The sequence below is a fragment of the Equus przewalskii genome, chromosome 5 (genome assembly GCF_037783145.1).
Source record: "Equus przewalskii isolate Varuska chromosome 5, EquPr2, whole genome shotgun sequence".
Classification (NCBI taxonomy): domain Eukaryota; kingdom Metazoa; phylum Chordata; class Mammalia; order Perissodactyla; family Equidae; genus Equus; species Equus przewalskii.
Window position 1 is genome coordinate 58,866,197 of NC_091835.1, and position 21,070 is coordinate 58,887,266.

General features: G+C 36.2%; 1 long non-coding RNA gene across 1 annotated transcript; it reads left to right on the plus strand.

The window, feature by feature from the left end:
* Nucleotides 1–822: 822 nt before the first annotated feature.
* Nucleotides 823–20,804, plus strand: LOC139083371 (uncharacterized). Its single transcript, XR_011540034.1, has 2 exons — nucleotides 823–1,285; nucleotides 17,962–20,804. It is a non-coding gene; the product is annotated as an uncharacterized lncRNA (long non-coding RNA).
* The last annotated feature ends 266 nt before the right edge of the window (nucleotides 20,805–21,070 follow it).

The following is a 21,070-nucleotide window of genomic DNA, read 5'->3' on the forward strand; positions in this document are numbered from 1 at the left end:
TCTTATTGCAACTGTCCTCTTAATTGGATTGGTACCCAGTGTAGCTGGTTGCTAGGCTTGGGGTGTACAGTTGTGATAGGTCTGAGGCCAACAAGGCTGATGTCAGTTCTCTTACGAGTGCAGCTGAGTAGAGCTAAGCCTTGGCATGGAGGCACTCAGTTGTTTCAGGCTTTGGAAGGTGGGCTGATCCTTTTTATGGCTATTTGTGAAACACAAGTCTTCTGCCGCTGATAAGCCTCACCCTCCTCTGGACCACATACACTGTCAGCACAGTCCTGGTCCATGCACACTTCTCAACCCCGTGGAGCGTACCCCAACACCACACTGCAGAGGCCTCCACCTCTGCCCCAATGCCCCCCACAGTTCACCTGGTCCTCACACAAGCCCTGCCCCACAGAGGCAGACACCTTTGCCTGCCTGTAGAGGATCAAGACACCCAGTCAATGCAGGCTGAAAAGTAGCCTGAGGGCTTGCTGTTAGGTGGGGCCAGTCCCTAGGGCGGGTTGCCTGCCCTGGCTGAACTGGATTAAATCTGTGCTCTAGTGGGTGTGGCAGACCCCCCCGGGCTAACAGCCCAAGGATCGCACCTCAATGGCCCCCACCTGTGTCCGTATCAGCACGCCTGGACCAGCTCATAACAACGGCCCCCACCAATGTCTCGGTCTCCCGAGAGGATCTTCCGCTCACCAAGATGCCCCCAGAGCCCACCAGGTGAGTCTTGTTTCACCAAACGACAGTCAGCCTTCTCTCTGGTGACTTTAGGTTGCTGCAATGAGTGAGTTTGTGCGTGGGCCCTTTAAGACCCGGATCTTTTCGGCTTTCGGCCAATAGCTTTTCTGGGGTGTCCTCGCTGCAGTTGATAGGCAGCAAAGACAGACAGTAAGACCCCCCTCTCAGTTGGGCTGAGTCCGAAGGATGGTTATAGCAGTATTGCCCCCGCTACGAACCTCACTCCTCCAGGGAGGGCTCGTACCTTAGGTTGGCTCCCGCCTGGCCAGCTGAGAAGCTCCGCTGCTCCCAAAGGTGGCTTTTTTCCTCTCTGCCCGGAGTTACTGCCTCTTCTGCTTTCGTCAGGACTGTCCCTTGTTGTGGGGGTTCTCTTTATCCAGTTTTCAGTTTTCAATCCAGGGTGATTCTTCCTAAAATTGTTGTAACCTGGTTGTGCTTGTGGGAGGAGGTGAGTTCAACGTCTGCTCACAGCGCCATCTTGATGAGAACCTGTTGACACTGTTTTGATCACACCAGACAGGATCAAGTGAGGACTATGGCCTGACGGACAGTGATGGTAAGACTTCTTTGGTTCTAAGAGGCATTCTGCTTTCAGAGATGTTAAAATGAAAAATTTGTGTCTTAGAATGAATGAAATACAGTTGATACTTTCCTCATGCCATCTGAGAATATATTCTAGGTGAAATAAGAGTTAAATGTAACGATTAATGCATAAAAAAGTTAGAGCAAACGGGTGAGTATGTATATAATCTGGTAGTGAGAGAATCTTTTCTAAAATAGAGCATAAAAAGAAGCCATTATGGAAAACATTGATAAAATTACTGCTCTGTGACCTTGAGCAGGAACTTAAATCTGTGCTTCATTTTCCATATCTTTAAGATAAGGACAACAATATTACCGACCTTACAGAGTGGTTTGAATATTAAATGAGGTGATATATAATGCACTTAGAAAAATACTTGGTACACAGTAAGTGCTATGTTAATTGAAGTTCTTTTTATTATTCAACAAATAAAAAATGGAAGACTAGTATCTACAAAAACTTACCATATACATCTCTCTCCTGTGTAGAGTTTTTTCCCTGTAAGTATGGAACTTTGTCTCTGTCCTAAATAAAGATGTCTTCACTATTTGGGTTTAATCACATTTTAATTAAAGTGAATTAGATATTTCATAATTATTAGAGACATCAACTGGTCAGTGTTTAGCATACCCTATCGATCACAATTCATTTTAAAACCTAAATTCTTAGATTCCTATATTGCCTTTGCTGTTTGCTTGAACACAGAAAATTTTAATTTTCTGGGTCCCTATTTCTTACTCATATTTGGAATGACTGACAGCTCAAGGGAGACTTTGTATGTTGTGTGGGTCTGTGTTACGTGAGTGTATATGTGGGTGCGGGCAGTAGCCTATAACTAAGCTGTTTCTCATGCAACTGGAGAGTTTGTCTCTATCCTTTTCTTAGACATTTCACAGAGTGGGAGGGCAGAGGCTGTGACTAATAATAAAATTCACACATAGCTTTCACAGGGATTAATCCCAATATATTATGCAAAGTTCCTATCTAGGAAATCCTATTAGAAAGTAAACAAATCCTCTCTCTAAACAAATCCTCTCTCTAAACAGATCTAAACAAAGGTATGGAATTTGCATATTCTACTTGTGCTTCTCAATGCAAACATGCAGCTAAGTTAACATAGGGAACAAAGCTCTTTGGCAAACCTTACTTAGCAAAAATTATTGTAATATAATGTTCTCTGTTCTCATAAATAGGGAAAAGTTTTCATGTTTCAGCATAAAGAAAATTTTAGTCCCCCTGTGGGAGTTTCTGTAAGGATCTACCTGGCATCATGCATTAATTTTAAATAAAAATAACAAACAGAAGTAATTACAGAAAGAATTAAAAGACAAATTACAAATTAGGAAAAATATCTAAAATATGTGTGACATTTAATAGTGTGTTATCACTATACTTTATTGTAATGTCTTATTCTCCTTTACATATAAAGGGTTCATAGAAGTGAAAGAATGAAAACCACATCTAGTACAAGATGAACAAATAAGCCTAGGACATTTGGAAAAAAAGAAACAAAAATAATAAATTATTTGAAAAGATGTGTAACCACCATAGTAATCAGAGAAATGAAGTTTAAAATATGATACTATGCTTTACCTATCATATTTTTAAAGATTAAAAATAATAATAAATAATTCTAAACATGGCAATAAATTCTGGAAAACATAATTTCAGACACTGCTATTGGTATAACTATTCTTTAGAGTTCTTGTAATATCTGTCAAAAGCTTATGCTTTGATTAAATGATTCTATATCTGAAAATATACCTTTGAAAGATAATAAGAAAATTGAGTAATATATGTACACAGAAGAATTCATTCAGCATTATCTATAATGTCAAATTATTTGAGCCAATCTAAAGTCCCCCAAATAGGGACTTGTCAAAACATGCCACATGTTCTGAGTGCTCTCCCCCTTTTCTTTTCAGTGAGCTTAGGCCCTAGGGATGAGATGGGAAAGGTCAGAGAAATCAAACATAACTTCACAAATACCTGAAATCACATTCATAACACCATTATAATCACATCTCTTAGTCTGGCCAAGGCTGATAGATGTCCTTTCTCATGATGACTTCCTTCATTTAAGGATTGTCCCTTTTTCCAGGTTGCTTACTTTAAACACTTAAAATAAATGGGAAGCATATTTTTATAGCATAGCATTCCTGGGGATCTAAAAGGTTGCACACATATGCACTTGCAAAGAAAGACCTAAAAGGGCCTTAATCTCTTACCTCTGGTTAAACTTGAGTTCCTGTGTAAGCAGGAAGTGAAGACTAACGTTGTAAACGTCCTGAGCCTTGAAGGTATGCTGCAACACAAACACAGAGTTCTTCGGCAAAGGGCAGAAGACCAATTGATTCAAAGTACTTAAGGAAATCACTTACCAATTATTAGCTGATCAACAAGCTAACTGAACAGATTTCATCACCATAGTCAAATTGTCTAGAGACAAAGACAAAGAGAGAACTTTAATGCAGCTAGATGAAAAGAGTTTATCATGTATAAGGGATTCTCAGTAAGATTAACAGTTGATTTCTCATCAGAAACCACAGAGATCAGAAGGCAGTGAGATGACATTAAAAGTGCTGAAAGAACAAGACTGGTAACCAAGAATTCTATATTCTGCAAAACTGTCCTTCAAAAAGGAGGAATCAAGATTTCTAAGATAAATAAAAACCAAGAGAATTTATCACTAGCATATCTGTCCTATAAGAAATAGTAAAAGGGAGTCCTTTGGGCTGAAATTAAGGTAATTTGAGTCCACACAAAGAAATAAAGAGCACCAGTAATAGTAATGATAAAGTTAATATAATATGAAGACATTATAAACGTATATTTTCTTTTTAACTCTTCTACCTGATTTAAAAGACAACTTCATAAAGCAATAATTCTAAAACTATTTTCATGGACTTATAATGTATAAAGATATAATTTATATGACAATACACTCACAAAGAAGAGTGGAGAAATGAAGCTATATTGGATCAAAGTTTCATATTTGAAAGAAATTAGTATTAATCCTAACTAGATTGGTTTAAATTAAGAAGCTAATTATAATATCCAAGGCAACTACTATGAAAAAACTCAAACTACATATAGTAAAGGAAACAAAAAGAAGGTAAAATGGAAATTAAAAATAGGAAATATCTACTTAACACAAAAGAAGGCAGTGGTGGAGGAAGAGAGGACGAAAAACATAAGACATACAGAAAAAATAGTAAAATGGCAGAAATTCTTATTGTTAATTACATTTAAAGTAAATGGATAAAGCATTCCAATAAAAAGGTAGATACTGGCAGAATATGTTTTAAAAACCCGTGATCCAACTGCATCCTGTGTGCCAGACATTTTTAGATTCAAATACACAAATAGGTTGAAAGTAAAAGATAGAAACAAAACACTCACTAAAAGAGAGCAAGAGTGGCAATTCTAATGTAATACAAGACAGACTTTAAGATAAAATATTAATAGAAACAAAGGATGGTAAAAGTGTCAATATATCAAGAAGATACAATAGCTATTAACATATATGCACCTAACAACGGAGCCCAAAATACATGAAGGAAAAGAGGACAAAATTTAAGGGAGAAAAAGACAATGTAATATTAATTGGAGACTTCAATACTTTACTTTTAATAATGTATGGAACCATTAGGCAGAAGATCTACAATAAATCAAAGATTTGGATAACATTATAAGCCAATTAGACCTAATACAAATCTATAGAACACTCCACCCGGAGATAATAGAATACACATTTTTCTTAGGCATGCATGGGGTATTACCCAGGGTAGAACATACGCTAAGCCACAAAACAAACTTCAATGCTTTATAAAGAATAAAATCATATAAAGAATGTTTCTGATCTGATGAAATTAAATTAGAAATCAACAACAGAAGGATATTTTGGATATTCACAAATATGTGGATATTAAACAATACACTATTAAATAACAAATGGATCAAAAGGGAAATCACAAGGGAAACTAGAAAATACTTTGGGATGAATTAAAAGGAAAATGCAACATTCCAAAACATTGGATACAGGTAAAGCAATGCTTATAGGGAAATTTATAACTATAAATATTCATATTTTTAAAAGACTAAAAATCTCAGATTAATAATCTAACCTCACACGTCAAGTAATTAATATTATATAATGTTATAATATAATGTGTTTTATATTATTTATAATATACGATATATATAATATATACATAAAGCATGTATAATCGCATGTGTGTGTATACATGGCATGTAAACATGATCTCTATATATCTATACATAATTTTCTTAAGGGCGTGTGTGTGCCAAGAACTGTTCTAGGCACTGTAGAACTGCAGATAGAGTAAAGCCATGTTCCACTCCTACGTAGTTTATGATCCAATGGGTAAAAATCCAGTTCCACTAGGTGTCTGGGACCTTTGCAAAACAAGCAATGTTTCTTTCCAACTTGTAACGTCTATAAATAGTCTATGTCAGTTAAGATGGTCCATGACCAGACAGTTTCCCTCACCAATTCTACCAAGCATTCAAAGAAGGCTTAATACCTATCCTTCTCAAATTCCTCCAAAAAATTAAAGAGGAAGGGAAGCTTCCTAACTCATTCTATGAAGCCAACCTTACCCTGATACCAAAACCAGACAAGGACAATACAAAAAAAGAAAATTACAGGCCAATATCACCAATGAACATCGATGCAAAAATCTTCAACAAAATACTAGCACATCGAATACAACAATACATTAAAAAGATCATACACCATGATCAAGTGGGATTTATTCCAGGGATGTAGTCATGGTCAAGATCTGCAAATCAGTCAACGTGATACACCACATTAACAAAATGAAGAATAAAAATCACATGATCATCTCAATAGATGCAGAGAAAGGATTTGACAGGATACAGCATCCACTTATGATAAAAACTCTGAATAAAATGAATATAGAAGGAAAGTACCTCAACATAATAAAGGTCATATATGACAAACCTACAGCTAATATCATCTTCAATGGAGAAAAACTGAAAGCTCCCTCTAAGAACAGGAACCAGACAAGGATGCCAACATTCACCACTCTTTTTTAAATTTTTTTTAAAGATTGGCACCTGAGCTAACATCTGTTGCCAATCTTTTTTTTTTCTTCTCCCCAACGCCCCCCAGAACATAGTTGTATATTCTAGTTGTGGTTCTTCTGGTTGTGGTATATGGGACACCGCCTCAACATGGTCTGGTGAACAGTGCCATGTCCGTGCCCAGGATCTGAACCGGCAAGACCCTGGGCCACCGAAGCGGAGCACACAAACTTATCCACTCAGCCAAAGGACCATCCCCTCACCATTCTTATTTAACATAGTATTGGAAGTCCTAGTGAGAGTAATCAGGCAAGAGAAAGAAATAAAAGGGATCTAAATTGGAAAGGAAGAAGGGAAACTGTCACTATTTGCAGATAACATGGTTTTATACAGAGGAAATCCTTAAGACTCCACCAAAAAACTTTTAGAAATAATAAATGAATATAGCAGAGTTGCAGGACCCAAAATCAACATACAAAAATCAATTGCATTTCTATACACTAACAATGAAGTAGCAGAAAGAGAAATGAAGAATACAATCCCATTTAAAACTGCAACAAAAAGAATAAAATACTAGGAATAAACTTAACCAAAGAGGTGACAGACCTGTACACTGAAAACTGTGAAACATTGTTGGAAGAAATTGAAGAAGACACAAACGAATGGAAAGATATTCCATTCTCTTGGATTGGAAGAATTAACCTAGTTACATTGTCCATACTTCCTAAAGCAATCCACAGATTCAATGCAATCCCTATCAAAGTTCCAACATTTTTCACAGAAATAGAACAAAGAATCCTAAAATCTGTATGGAGCAAAAAGAGCTCCTGAGTAGCCAAAGGAGTCCTTAGAAAAAAGAACAAAGCTGGAGGCATCACACTCCCTGATTTCAAAATATACTACAAAGCTATAGTAACTAAAACATCATGACACAGGCATAAAATCAGACACACAGATCAATGGAACAAAATCAAGAGTCCAGAAATAAACCCACATATCTGTGGACAGCTAATTTTCAACAAGGGAGCCAAGAACATCCAATGGAGAAAGGAAAGTCTCTTCAATAAATGGTGTTGGGAAAACTGGACAGCCACCTGCAAAAGAATGAAAGCAGACCAGTATCTTACACCACACACAAAAACTAACTCAAAATTAATCAAAGACTTGAATGTAAGACCTGAACCCATGAAAATTCTAGAAGAAAACATAGGCAGTACATTCTTCAACATGGGTCTTAGGAGCATATTTTCAAGTACCATGTCTGACTGGACAAGGGAAGCAATAGAAACAATAAACAAATGGGACTACATCAAATTAAAAAGCTTCTGCATAGCAAAGGAAACCGTCAACAAAACGAAAATACAACCTAACAGTTGGGAGAAGATATTTGTAAACTACATATCTGATAAGGAATTAATACCCAAAATATATAAAGAACTCATATATCTCAACAACAAAAAAACTAACAACTCGATCAAAAAATGGACAGAGGATGTCAACAGACATTTCTCCAAAGAAGATATACAGATTGCCAATAGGCAAATGAAAAGATGTTCAATATAACTAATAATGAAATGCAAATCAAAACTACATTGAGATATCATCTTACACCTATTAAAATGGCTATAATCACTAAGACAAAAAATAACAAATGTTGGAGAGGTTGTGGAGAAAAGGGAACCCTCAGACACTGCTGGTGGGAATGCAAACTGGTTCAGCCACTATTGAAAACAGTATGGAGATTTCTCAAAAAACTAAAAATAGAAATCCCATATGACCCAGCCATCCCAGGACTGGGTATCTATCCAAAGAACCTGAAATCAACAATCCAAAGAGACTTATGCACCCCTGTGTTCATTACAGCATTACTCATAGTAGCCAAGACATGGAAACAACCCAAGTGCCCATCGACTAATGATTGGATAAAAAAGATATAGCATACAGATACAATGGAACACTACTCAGCCATAAAAAAAAGATAAAATCATCCCATTCTCAACAACTTAGATGGACCTGGAGAGTATTATGTTAAGTGAAATAAGCCAGACGGTAAAGAGAAACAGCATATGATTTCACTCATATGTAGAAGATAAACAAACACATGGACAAAGAGAACAGTTCAGTGGTTACTGGGGAAGGGGTCTAGGGGGTGGGCACAGGGTGTGAAGGGGAGCACTTATATGGTGACTGACAAATAATAATGTACAACTGAAATTTCACAATGTTGTAGACTATTATGAACTCAATAAAACAAAAAAAAAAGATGGTCCCTGTACTTTCTAGAGAAGTTATGAGGTTTGTCTGTGTCCAGAAGTACACAGGGTCCATTACCTGATCCCTAGGCTAGCAAATCTTCTCTCATTCAGCTAAGTGCTCTTAAATGTAAATTCCAAATCTACAGTAACATGCATTGCTTATGTAAACAGAAAAATAATTGCTATGGAGAACTGCAACAAGGTTTTAATTACTGATGGAGTGATCAAGTAGAGTCATGGAGGAGGTGATGTTTAAAATAAGTTTTAAATAATTTGCTGAAATTTGGCAGGGATGATTGAGGGATAATTTTAGTGCAGGGAAAGGCATAAACGAAAGCATGAAATTAGACAAATTATAAGCATATTCTGAAAATATTAAATAGTCCAGTTTTTGTGATGCAAAGGAAATGTGAATAGGAGCACTTTGCACAGGGCTTAGGAAGCCTAACTGGAACAGGAAAATGACATTATATGAATCTCAGCTAAAGACAATTAACATGGCCATTGCCTGCTGAATGTGTGGGTATGGAGAGTGATTAGTAGCATTTTGATTATTCTGAAGCCCTCGTGATACTCCAGGCAGGCAATGTAAGGTGGGGGAAGGGCACAGTGGAAAAGCCTAAGTGGAGAGTGAAGATGATTGTGAACAAGAATACCCAAAGATGCTTCTATTCTCACGTTAATAGTATTTTACAGAACATTCTGTCGCTCATAATTAAAAGATTCTTCTCCATTGGATTAGTAATAATTTTCTTAATTACAAGCAACGACATTCATTTGAACTAACATCAACTAAAAAGAAATTTATTACCTACGGACACAGTCCCATATATTCCAAGGCCAGTGATGTAATAATGAGCGGAACCCTAAATCTAGAACACCATGATACCCCAACTCCAAAATTTCTTGCATTTATGCATTTCCATAAGTGTGCTTTATTCTCTATTTCTCTCTCTATGGAACAGCTTGCTTTCTTTTTCTAACAAAAGGGTAACACCGTGAAAAAGCACGTGCCTTTGATAAGCCTGAGTTTACATATAAATTGTCCAGGAAGAATTGAGTTACCTTATACTCCATTAGTTCTAATTATTGTCACAGCCCATCCTGGACTAATCAAATTTCACAGGAGGACGGTTTCAAGTTGAAAAATAATTTTCAGGAATTAATCCAAGGAAACATAGGGACTGAGAGAAGGACTGTGAGCTAGGAACACAATTCAATAATGTCTAATATATTATTGTAAACAGAAGCTCTGCTCCTTGGCTTACGTTTATTTTCACTTCCATGGCTAGGTAATACTTCTCAGCAGCCTTTTAACTCGCAAAATCAAATTTGGTAATGAAATGAGAACCCTCCATTCTTTACTCTAGATTTCAATTTTAATTCTATTAAACATTTCTACATTGATCCTAATTTTAATCCACTCTGTCGCATTTAGATTTATTTCTGAATCCTTTTTTTTTTTAAAGATTGGCACCTGAGCTAAGAACTGTTGCCAATCTTCTTTTTTTCTTCTGCTTTTTCTCCCCACACCCCCAGCTCCCCCAGTACACAGTTGTACATTTTAGTTGTGGTTCCTTCCAGTTATGGCATGTGGGATGCCGCCTCAACATGGACTAATTAGTGGTGCCATGTCCACACCCAGGATCCAAACTGGTGAAACCCTGAGCCGCCAAAGTGGAGCACACGAACTCAACCACTCGGCCATGGGGCTGGCCCCTTGAATCCTTTTAAGAAGTGTGATAGATACTGTAAGAATCTGATTAATGCTGAAAGTAATATAATTATTACTTTCTGACTTTTGCACGTTGATATACCTTTTATCATATCCAGGTTATCATATTAGATTTTTTAACACTAATATTACATTTTTAACTTATATTCAGTTTGCCATCATTTATCATCCCTGAGTCTTTTTTGTATTTTTAAAATATCTTTATTTAACATATATTTGTAGTTTTGTTGGAGGTTTTTTTCTTTTGGCCATTGAACTTTTTTGTTAACTGAGGCAGATCTATTTTCTAATACAAAATATTAATGGGTTAATTTAGATTGTTTTCTCAGTTGGAGCCTATGATCATTGGCTACTTAAAGAGCATTAAAAAAGAAAGTAAATAATTGACATCAGCAAGATGGTGGAATAGGGAGCCCTGACCACTCCTTCTCCTCATGAATACACCTATTCAATAATAGTACATGGATAATTTCTCTTTATGAGAAAACCAAAAACTATTTGAGGGGCTCCTACATCCCAGGCAATCATAAAACCAGCCACATGGAAACCAGTAGGAAAATTTGAGATACCACCTTATCATAATCCCCACTGCCACCACAGCACATATTATTGGGAATAAATCCCCAGCTCCCAGCTTCTCCCTGGAAAGGGAAAGAGCTGGATTACACATTAAAGTTCCAATTTATCTTAGGGCTACCCAAGGAACTGGCTTCTGTCTCACCTGTCGCAAAGCACTGATAGGACCCATCAGAAATTAGACCTCTGGGGGCTATTGAGAACAAAGATTGTGTTTGGAACTAGTGCATGAGCACTTTCCACAGCTCCTTCTCCTGGCTAAGTGCAGAGTGAGCAAGTGAGTAAAGAAAACTCAGCTCCCAGCTTTTCCCTGGGGTGAGAAAGAGTTGGACTGCACGTTCAACAGTCTAACTTTTCTCAGGGCTACCTGAGGGACTGGCTTCTGTCTTGCCTGTATCAGAGAACTGACAGGACCCAAGATACACTAGACCCTTGGGCTCCAGAAAACAAAAAATTGTTGTCCAAGGAAGCACAGGCTCTCACCACAGCTCCTCCTGGCTCAATGCAGAACAAGCAAGTGAAAAACTCAGCTCCTAGTTTCTCTCTCCCATTCTGGATAGGGAAAGAGTTGGACATCACATCCAATGTTCCAACTTTTCTGGCTACTGACTGAGGGACTGGCTTCTGTCTTGCCTGTCTCAGAATGCTAAGCATAATCTAACTTAGCATTCTCTAAATGCCTAACAGCTGCTAAGATCAAGGATAGTGGTTTGGACTAGCACAAAGACTTAAGAGATCCACAGACTATCTGGGAAGGCTGATTGGTGAGGGTCTTCTCCTGTACAAAGCCAACCCATGAAGACGAGGAGAGGTAGCAATTTTTCTAATGGGTAGATACCAACACAAAGAGTCAAGATCAATGAACAAATAAAGAAATATGATCCAAACAAAGGAACAAGATAAAATCCCAGAAACTAACTATAAGGAAACAGAGATATATTAATTACCCAACAGAGATTTGAAAATAATCACCATAAAAATGCTCAGTGAGCTCAGGAGAATAATTTACAAACAAAGTGGGAATTTCAACAAAGGGACAGAAAGTTAAAAAAACAACAGCAGAAATGTTGGAGCTGAAGAATACAATAACTAAATTGAAAAATTCAGTACAGTGGTTCAATACCAGCCTAGATCCAGCAGAAAAAGAATCAGCAAACTTTAAGACAGGTCATTTGAAATTATCCAGTCAGGGGAGTAAGAAGAAAAAATAATGAAAAGAGTAAAGAGAGCTTAAGGGACTTATGGGACACCATCAAGGAGACCAATATAGGCGTTACACGAGTCCCAGAAGAAGAGAGAAAGGACTAGAAGGCTTATGTAAAAGAATAATGGCACAAAATTTCCCAAATCTAGGGAAGGAAATGGACTTCCAGATTCAGGAAGCCCAAAAGTCTCAAATAAGATGAACCCCAAAGAAATCCACACTGAGACACATTATAGTCGAATTGTCAAAATTCAAAGACAGAGAGAATTTAGAAAGCTGCAAGAATAAAGCAACTTGCCTATAAGACTATCAGTGGACTTCTCAGCAGAAACCTTGTAAGACAGAAGCGAGTTGGAAGATATATTCATACTGCTGAAAGAAAAAATCTGCCAACCAAGAATATTATATCTGGAAAAAAATCAAAAGGGAAATTAAAAAACATCTTGACACAAACAAAAATAAAACACAGCATAACAAAACTCATTGGATGCAGCAAAGCAGTACCAAGAGGGAAGTTTATGGCAATAAACACCAACATAAAAAAAGATCTGAAATAGACAACCTAACTTTACACCTCAAGGAACTAGAAGAATAAACTAAACTCAAGTCAACAGAAGGAAAGAAATAATAAAAATTAGAGTAGTAATAAATGAAATAGAGAATAGAAAAAAATCAACAAAACTAAGAGTTGGTTTTTTTAAAAGATAAACAAAATTGATAAACTTTTAACTAGACTAAAAAAAATGAAAAAAGCTTCAAATAAACAAAATCGGAAAGAAAGAGGAGACATTACAACTGATGCTGCAGAAGTAAAAAGGAACATAAGAGAGAACTATGAACAATTATATGCCAACAAATCAGATAAATTAAGATAAATGCATAATTCCTAGGATCATACCACTTGCTAAGACTGAATCATGAGGAAATAGAAAATCTGAACAGCTCTATATCAAGCAAGATCTATATCTTTAACTCTTCCAAAAAATTGAGGGAGAAGGAACACTTCTAAACTCATTTTAGGAGGCCAGCATTATCTTGATACCAAAGTCAAAGACACACAAGAAAAGAAAAATACAGGACAATATTCCCGAAGAATATAGAGGTAAAATCCTCAACAAAATAACAGCAAACTGAATTCAACAGAACATTAAAATAATCATTCACTGTGACAAAGTAGGATTTTCCTTGGCATGCACAAATGATTTAACATATAAAAATCAATCAATGTGATATACCACATTAACAGAATAAAGGATAAAAATCATATGATCATCTCAATAGACGCAGGAAAAGTATTTGACAAAATTCAACACCCTTTCATGATAAAAATCTTCAACAAACTAAGAATAGAAAGAAATTACTTTGACATAATAAAGGCCGTATATGACAAGCCCACAGCTAACATCATGCTCATTGATGAAAACTTTCAGGCTGGCCCAGTGGTGAAGCAGTTAAATTCGCACATTCTGCTTCGGTGGCCTGGGGTACACCGATTTGGGTCCTGGGTGCTGACTTGTCAAGCCATGCTGTGGCAGGTGTCCCAGATGCAAAACAGAGGAAGATGGGCACGGATGTTAGCTCAGGGCCAATCTTCCTCAGCAAAAAAAAAAAAAAAAAAAGAGGAGGATTGGCAGCAGGCGTTAGCTCAGGGCTAATATTCCTCAAAAAAAAAAATATGTAAAAAAAACCTGAAAGTTTTCCTCTAAGATCAGGAAAAAGACAAGGCCGCCTACTTTTGCCACTTCTATTCAATACAGTACTGGAAGTCTTAGCCAGAGCAATTAAGCAACAAAAAGAAAAAAAAGCATCCTGACAGAAAAGGAAGAAGTAAAATTGTCTCTTTTTCAGATGACATGATCTTATATGCAGAAAACCTTAAAGGTGTCACAAAAATGTGTTAGAACCAATAAACAATTCAGTAGAGTTCTAGGATGCAAAATCAACATAAAAAATCACTAACAGGGAGCTGGCCTAGTGACATAGTAGTTAAATTTGCGTGCTCTGCTTTGGTGGTCTTGGGTTCACAGGTTCGGATCCCCAGCACAGACCTAGGACCACTAGTCAAGCCATGCTGTGGCAGCATCCCACAAGCAAAAGGAGGAAGATTAGCAACAGATGTTAGCTCAGGACCAATCTTCCTCACACACACACACACACACAAAAATCACTAACAAGGAACACGAAGAACAGTAACAATGAAATATCCTAAAAGGAAATTAGGAAAATATTCCATTTACAGTAGCATCAAAAAGAATACAATATTTAGGATTAAATCTAAATAAGGAGGTGAAACACTGGTACTCTGAAAAACTACAAAACATTGATGAAAGAAATTAAAGAATATAAATAGACATCCCATGTTCACAAATTGGAAGAATTAACATTGTTTGAATGTCCACATTATTCAAAACACTCTATAGATTCAATGCAATCTCTATTAAAATTCCAATTGCATTTTTCACAGAAATAGAAAAAACAATTCTAAAATCTTACAGAACCACAAACGACCCTGAATAGCCAAAACAGTCTTGAAAAAGGAGAAGAAATCTGGATTCACACTTCCCAATTTCAAATATATTAAAAAGTTACTGTAATTAAAAGAGTATGGTACTGACATAAAGACAGGCATATAGACCACTGGAACAGTATAGAGAGCCCATAAACACATCTACACATATATGGACAACTGATTTTTGATGAGACCACCAAGATATACAATAGTGAAAGGATAGTCTCTTCAACAAATGGTGCTGGAAAAACTGGATATCCACATGCAAAAGAATGAAAGTGGGCCCTTATCTTACACCATAGGCAAAAATTAACTCAAAATGCATTAAAGACTTAAGCATAAGATGTGAAACTTTAAAACTCCTAATAGAAAACTTGGGAAAAATTTTATGACATTGATTTGGCAATGATTTCTTGGATATGACACCAAAAGCACAGGCAACAAAACCAAAAAGAGACAAGTGGGGCTACACCAAACTAAATGGCTCTGCTCAGGAAAGGGAACAGTCAACAAAGTGAAAAGATAACTTATGGGATGGGAGAAAATATTTGCAAACCATGTATCTGATAAGGGGTTAATCTACAAAATATATAAGGAATTCCTACAACTTAATAGCGATAATAATGACCAAATTCAAAAATAGGCAATGGATTAGAATAGACATTTCTCTAAAGAAGACACACAAATATCCAACAGGTATATGAAAAGTGGGTCCATGTCATAGATCATTAGGGAAATGCAAATCAAAACCACACTGAGGTCTCCCCTCATACCTGTTAGGATGGCCATTATCAAAAAGCAAAAAACCAGTGTTGGTAAAGATATGGAGACATTGTGATCTTTGTATACTATTGGTGGGAATGCAAAATAGTACAGCCACTATAGAAAACAGTATGGCGATTCCTCAAAAATTTAAAAATAGAACTACTATATGATCCAACAATCCCACTTCTGGGTATTTATCAAAAATAAAATCTGAAAGCAGTATCTTAACGTGATATTAGCATTCCCATGTTCATTGCAGCACTATTCTCTATAGCCAAGATGTGGAAACAACTTAAATGTCCATTGATGGGTAAATAGATAAAGAAAATGTGGTCTATTCTTACAGTAGGATATTGTTCAGCCTTAAAAAAGAAAAAAATCCTGTAATATGTGACAACATGGATGAACTTTGAGGACATTATGCTAAGTGAAATAAGCCAGTCATAGAAGGACTAATACTGCGCGATTCCACCTACATGAGGTACTTAAAATAGTCAAAGTGGTAGAAGCATACAATAGAGTGGTGGTTGTCAGAGGCTCAAGAGAGGGGAAAATGGGCAGTTTTTATTCAACAGGTATAAAGTTTCAGTTGTGCAAGATAAATAAATTCCAGAGATCTGCTATAAAACGTTGTCTATAGTTAAAAAGTATTGTGCACTTAAAGATTTGTTAAGAGAATAGATCTTATGTTAAACCTTCTTACCGAAAGAAAAGAAAGAAAAGGAAGAAAAATGGCCCTGAGCAAGTTCATTGTTGGCACCATTTTATCTGTCCCCGATCTATTATTATTAACATTTTCTTAATTTTAACTTAGCATAATATCAGCATATTGAATGTTTTCATTTTTAATAATAATGTTTTCATTCAAACTAAAGCTACCTGATTTCTCTCCATCAAAAATGAACAAAAAACTCTACCAATCAAAACATAATCAATGAGCAACTCCATCCCTATCTTGCCTTTTCAGCAGCCTCGGGCAGGTTGATTCTTGTCTTATTGAAAAATCTCTTTCTGCCCTGGATTAGTTGGCTTCACGTCATCTAGTTTTCTTCATATTTCTATAACAGTTTTTTTGGTGTTATTGGTTATTTTTTGGGTTACATCATGTCTGCGTATCTTTTAGTGATGTTTCCCAAAGCCATGTCTTTGGTCCACTGCCTAAGCTCCTTGAGTGATTTCATTAACTCATCATTTTGGTTACAACTGAGACTGCATAGTTGTGCTGGTTAAGAGTTCAGACTCTGGAACAAGATTTTTCTGGTATCAAATCCCAACTGTAAGCAATTTGCTTAATCTCTCCATGCCTCAGCTTCCTCTTCTGTATAAGAGGAAACATAATAGTATCTGTCTCAGGTTGGTTGTGAGGATTAGCTTCATACATGCAAATTGTTTACAAAGATTAGTGATATATAATAAAACACCATAAACGTTAGATCTTATTGATACTAGTACTTTTATGCTTATAAAATTCATATATATCTCCCAAATTTCATCTTCTGAGGTTTTTTCTTTATTCTTTTTTGTATCATTTTACTTTTAAAATACACAAATGTACTATTTGTATTAGAAAAAATTTAAAATGAAATGTGACATACAAGAATTCTCTCTCACCATTTAATATTTATGTCATTTTTATGATGCATATTCCCAGCACAAATCAGAATCCATAAACTCATTTTTAAATGAGTGAACAGTATTTGTTTACATGCCATATTATATTTTAATTAATCTTCTACAGTTGAACATTTGTGTTATTCTCAGTATATTTTGTAATAATAAATTATTGGCTAGAAAAGCATTTCTTGTAAATTAATGGTTATAAAATTGATGACTAACGAATTATTCAGTTGCTTACAGTTGAAGCGTGTGGCTTATGGTTTAAACCTCAAAGACTAAGAATACTACTAGAGCGGCTGTTCTTTTGCATGTCATTGATTGGGAAGCTGGCACTACTGTTAAGATGTGCTTGGTCAAACCCCCAACTGCCTTCTATCTCCAAACCACTAACATCCATCATTTCCCTCTGGAAAAGTATAGGATGAAGTGGGATACAACAACTTAAGCACTTTCTTCTTTATTTTTGGCAGCAGGGGTGCCTGGAAAAGAAACAATAGGCCATAAAACATGAATGTTTTAATAGCCTTTTAGATACCATAGCAGGCTCTTCTCAAGGGCATTTCCTGTCTTCAGAGATGAACTGGTGAATCAGATAGGCAGAGGAATGCATAGAATGTATTTAATATAACTTTTTGAATTGGATGTTAGAGTTTCAAAGGAATAGCAGAGGCCTTCAATATTGGACTAAGTCACATCTCACAGAGCAGGAACTGATATTTTTAAGGTTAAAAGGCTATTGTGACTCATTTCTTAGAATATACAAAGCAGATACCTCAGTTAGACTGCCTTGGGTGACTGCAGAAGTCCCAAGGGCAAGGGCAAGATATCCAGCCTGGTTTTATAGCTTCTAGATATGAGTGATTAAGCTAATTCCCAAGTAATATAAACTTGAAATATAATTACTTTTCTTTTTTATAGGTTGACTACTTGCCAGGTGCCATACTGACTCTGAGGATTGAAGTGTAAATAAGGCATAGACCTTGATGTCATAGAGCTCATAATGTAGCAGAAGATGTGGACATGTAAACATCGAACAAGTGTGGAGGCACCACACAGCACTGTAGGAGAACAGTATTGCCTTGAGTGAAAGCTTCACAGAACAAGAGCTCAGTCTTGAAAAAATCAATGGGAGTTATCAGTTAGTAAAGTAAAGGATGGGCATTTCTCAGAAGCGGGATGATGTGGACAAAAGCAAGACAGTGTTATGATGGGTTTGGTAACAGGACAGACATTTTTGTACTCTGGAAGTGAAATACAACAAAATGAAAGAAATTTGAAAAAAAAACAAAACAAAACCACCTGACAGTCTGTCTTTGACAATCTCCTCTCCCACTGCCCACATTCCCCTCCAGTAAGTGCAAATATTCGGTGAGAAGCCAGGGTTCAAGGATCTCTTCCTCCTTCTGAAAAGCTATGTCAAATTTTTATATTAGAACAATTCCTGAAAGTTCCTCATATTTCAACAATTACAATTTACTTACAATTTGCAGACTTTTTACAAAGTTTATATTGTAAATTATCACTAAATTATCCATACTATAGCAATTTTGCTGGTAGCATAACATTTGGTTAGCACTATAGACTGAGTATTTGTGTCCTCCCCAAATTCATATGCTGAAACTTAATCCCCAGTGTGATGGTATTTGAAGGAGGGACCTTTGGGAGGTGATTAAGTTACGAGGGTGTATCCCTCATAAATAGGATTAGTGCCATTATGAAAGAGACCCCAGAGAGATCCCTCACCCCTTCTGCCATGTGAGATTACAGCAAAAAGGATTTGGTCTATGAACCAGGAAAGGTGACATCCCCAGACATGGAATCTGCTTGTGCCTTGATCTTGGACTTCCCAGTCTCCAGAACTGTGAGAGTTAAATTTCTGTTGTTTATAAGCCACCTAGTCTGTGGTATTTTTTTCTAGCAGCCTGAACGGACTAAGACAGGTGGATATCTAGGGCCATATTGAAAAGATCTAAGTACTTGTGTCTTTATTGACTTTTGGTAGGAAACGGTAACTCTGTGAGATGCATAGAGCGTTCCTCAACTCTTTACCTAACTCTCACTCATTCTTTGTGTCTCACCTTAAATGTGACTTCCCCTGGGAAGCCTTCCCTGACTTGCTAGACTTTTTGTACTCCTAGATTATACTGTGTTTTTCATGTCATTGTATGTTTCACACTTCACTGTAATTCTTCACATGATTTTCTCTTGACTCTAAACTATAAACTCTGAGGGAAAGAGCCATGTCCTTTTTGCTCTCCTTTGTTTACCCAGAATCCAGTACCTGCTGTCTAATGTCAATTAAATCCATCAAGTGATAAATCTAATAATGAGCCAGGGCCTTCACAAGTAGTTTTTTCTGGAGACCAGTGGCATATGATGGTATTGGGTTGGCATATGATGGGTCTGGGTTGATTCCATATTTGAAGGATGTAGAACTTAACAATATAGTCCATTTTCTGAGAACAGAGCTAAAATAAAACTCTATGCAAATATTAATTCCAATGTTTTTAGCATTGTACTCAAGCTAACTGAGCTAACCGGTCACAGAAATGTTAGTCGTACCGCTTGGGAAATGTGACAAGGGATGCAAGTGGCGACCTTTCAAAAGAAATTGAATCAAACAATAGAAAACAAGTCACAGGCTGTGATTCTGTCCTGGGAGAAGGATGAATTGGCTAACTTAACCTCTACCAGGGCACGATATAGTTTCAAGAAATCTCTATTATAATACAGGACTTTTTAAACTTTATGATATATCATCATCCTAAAACACTAAAAATGCAGATGTAAGTAGAGTTGAATGTTAACGTCCTTCTTCAGCTTCTAACCCAGAATCCCAAGGTGCTGCGGTTTCCTGAAGTAGCTACTGTGAATCGTTTGTTGTGCATCCTTAAAATTGTTTTAAATACATTGGCATATGTGGAGGTAGTAATTTATATATAATTGTTCTTTTACTCCATAGGTGGTATCATACTATTTTACTTGTTTTATGACTTGCTTTCTTCACTTTTCACAATATATTGGAGATAGTTTCATATCACTGGTACAGATTTAATGCTTATATTTTAAATAGCTGCTGTGTATTTTGTAGTATGCATGTCTAGAACTTAACCATTTTCCTATTATTCAATCTTTGGATTATTTCAAGTTTTTTTCAGTTGCAGAAATACTAGAGTAAACATTTGGATGTACGTGGATCTTTGTGTATAGAAATAATGAATTTCTTTTAGATAATAAGAATTGGAACTCAAGATGGAAAGATGCACATTTAAATTTTGCTGAAATTATTACAACAGGGCTTTGATTTCCATAGTCCCACCAATAGAACATGGCTATGCATTTTTCCCTATACTTCATCAATATGAATTTTATGTTTTTTATTGCTTTTCCTTTGAATGGCTTATTTGTAACCTTTGCTCATTTTTTCTGTTTGGTTTTCTTATTGATTGAATGAATCCTTCATATATTCTGGATATTAATTGTTTGTTATATGTGTTGTAAATATTTTCTCTTAATCTATACCCTTAGATTCATCATATAAATTCTCCTTGGTCTTGTTTACTTAATGTGTATTGAAGTCAAATAGTTAATATCTTACTTAGGATTTTTCTTTCAGTATTCATAAGCAATGTTAGTCTGCAATTTTCTTTTTTGTGCTATCTTTGTTAGATTTAAATGTCAACATTGTACTTGCTACATAAAAATGGTTGGAAAGTTTTCTCTTTTTCCATGATCCAAATAAATTTCTCTAGCAGTTGAAATATCTGGTGGTTAGAATTCACCTTGAATACATCTGGGCCTGTGCTTTTCTGTTAGCTGGATCCTTGATAAAATTGCCTACTTTATCTGTGGGAGTTGGTCTTTTTCAAGCTTTCAATTTTGGTAACCTGTATTTTCCTAAGAAATTATGCATTTCACTTAGGCTTTCAAATTTACTTGCATAAAGGTGCACAAAAGAGTGCCATAATTTTTTTTAGTCTCTTCTGTATCAATACAGAAATTAGGACATGGACATCCTAGGGAAGGG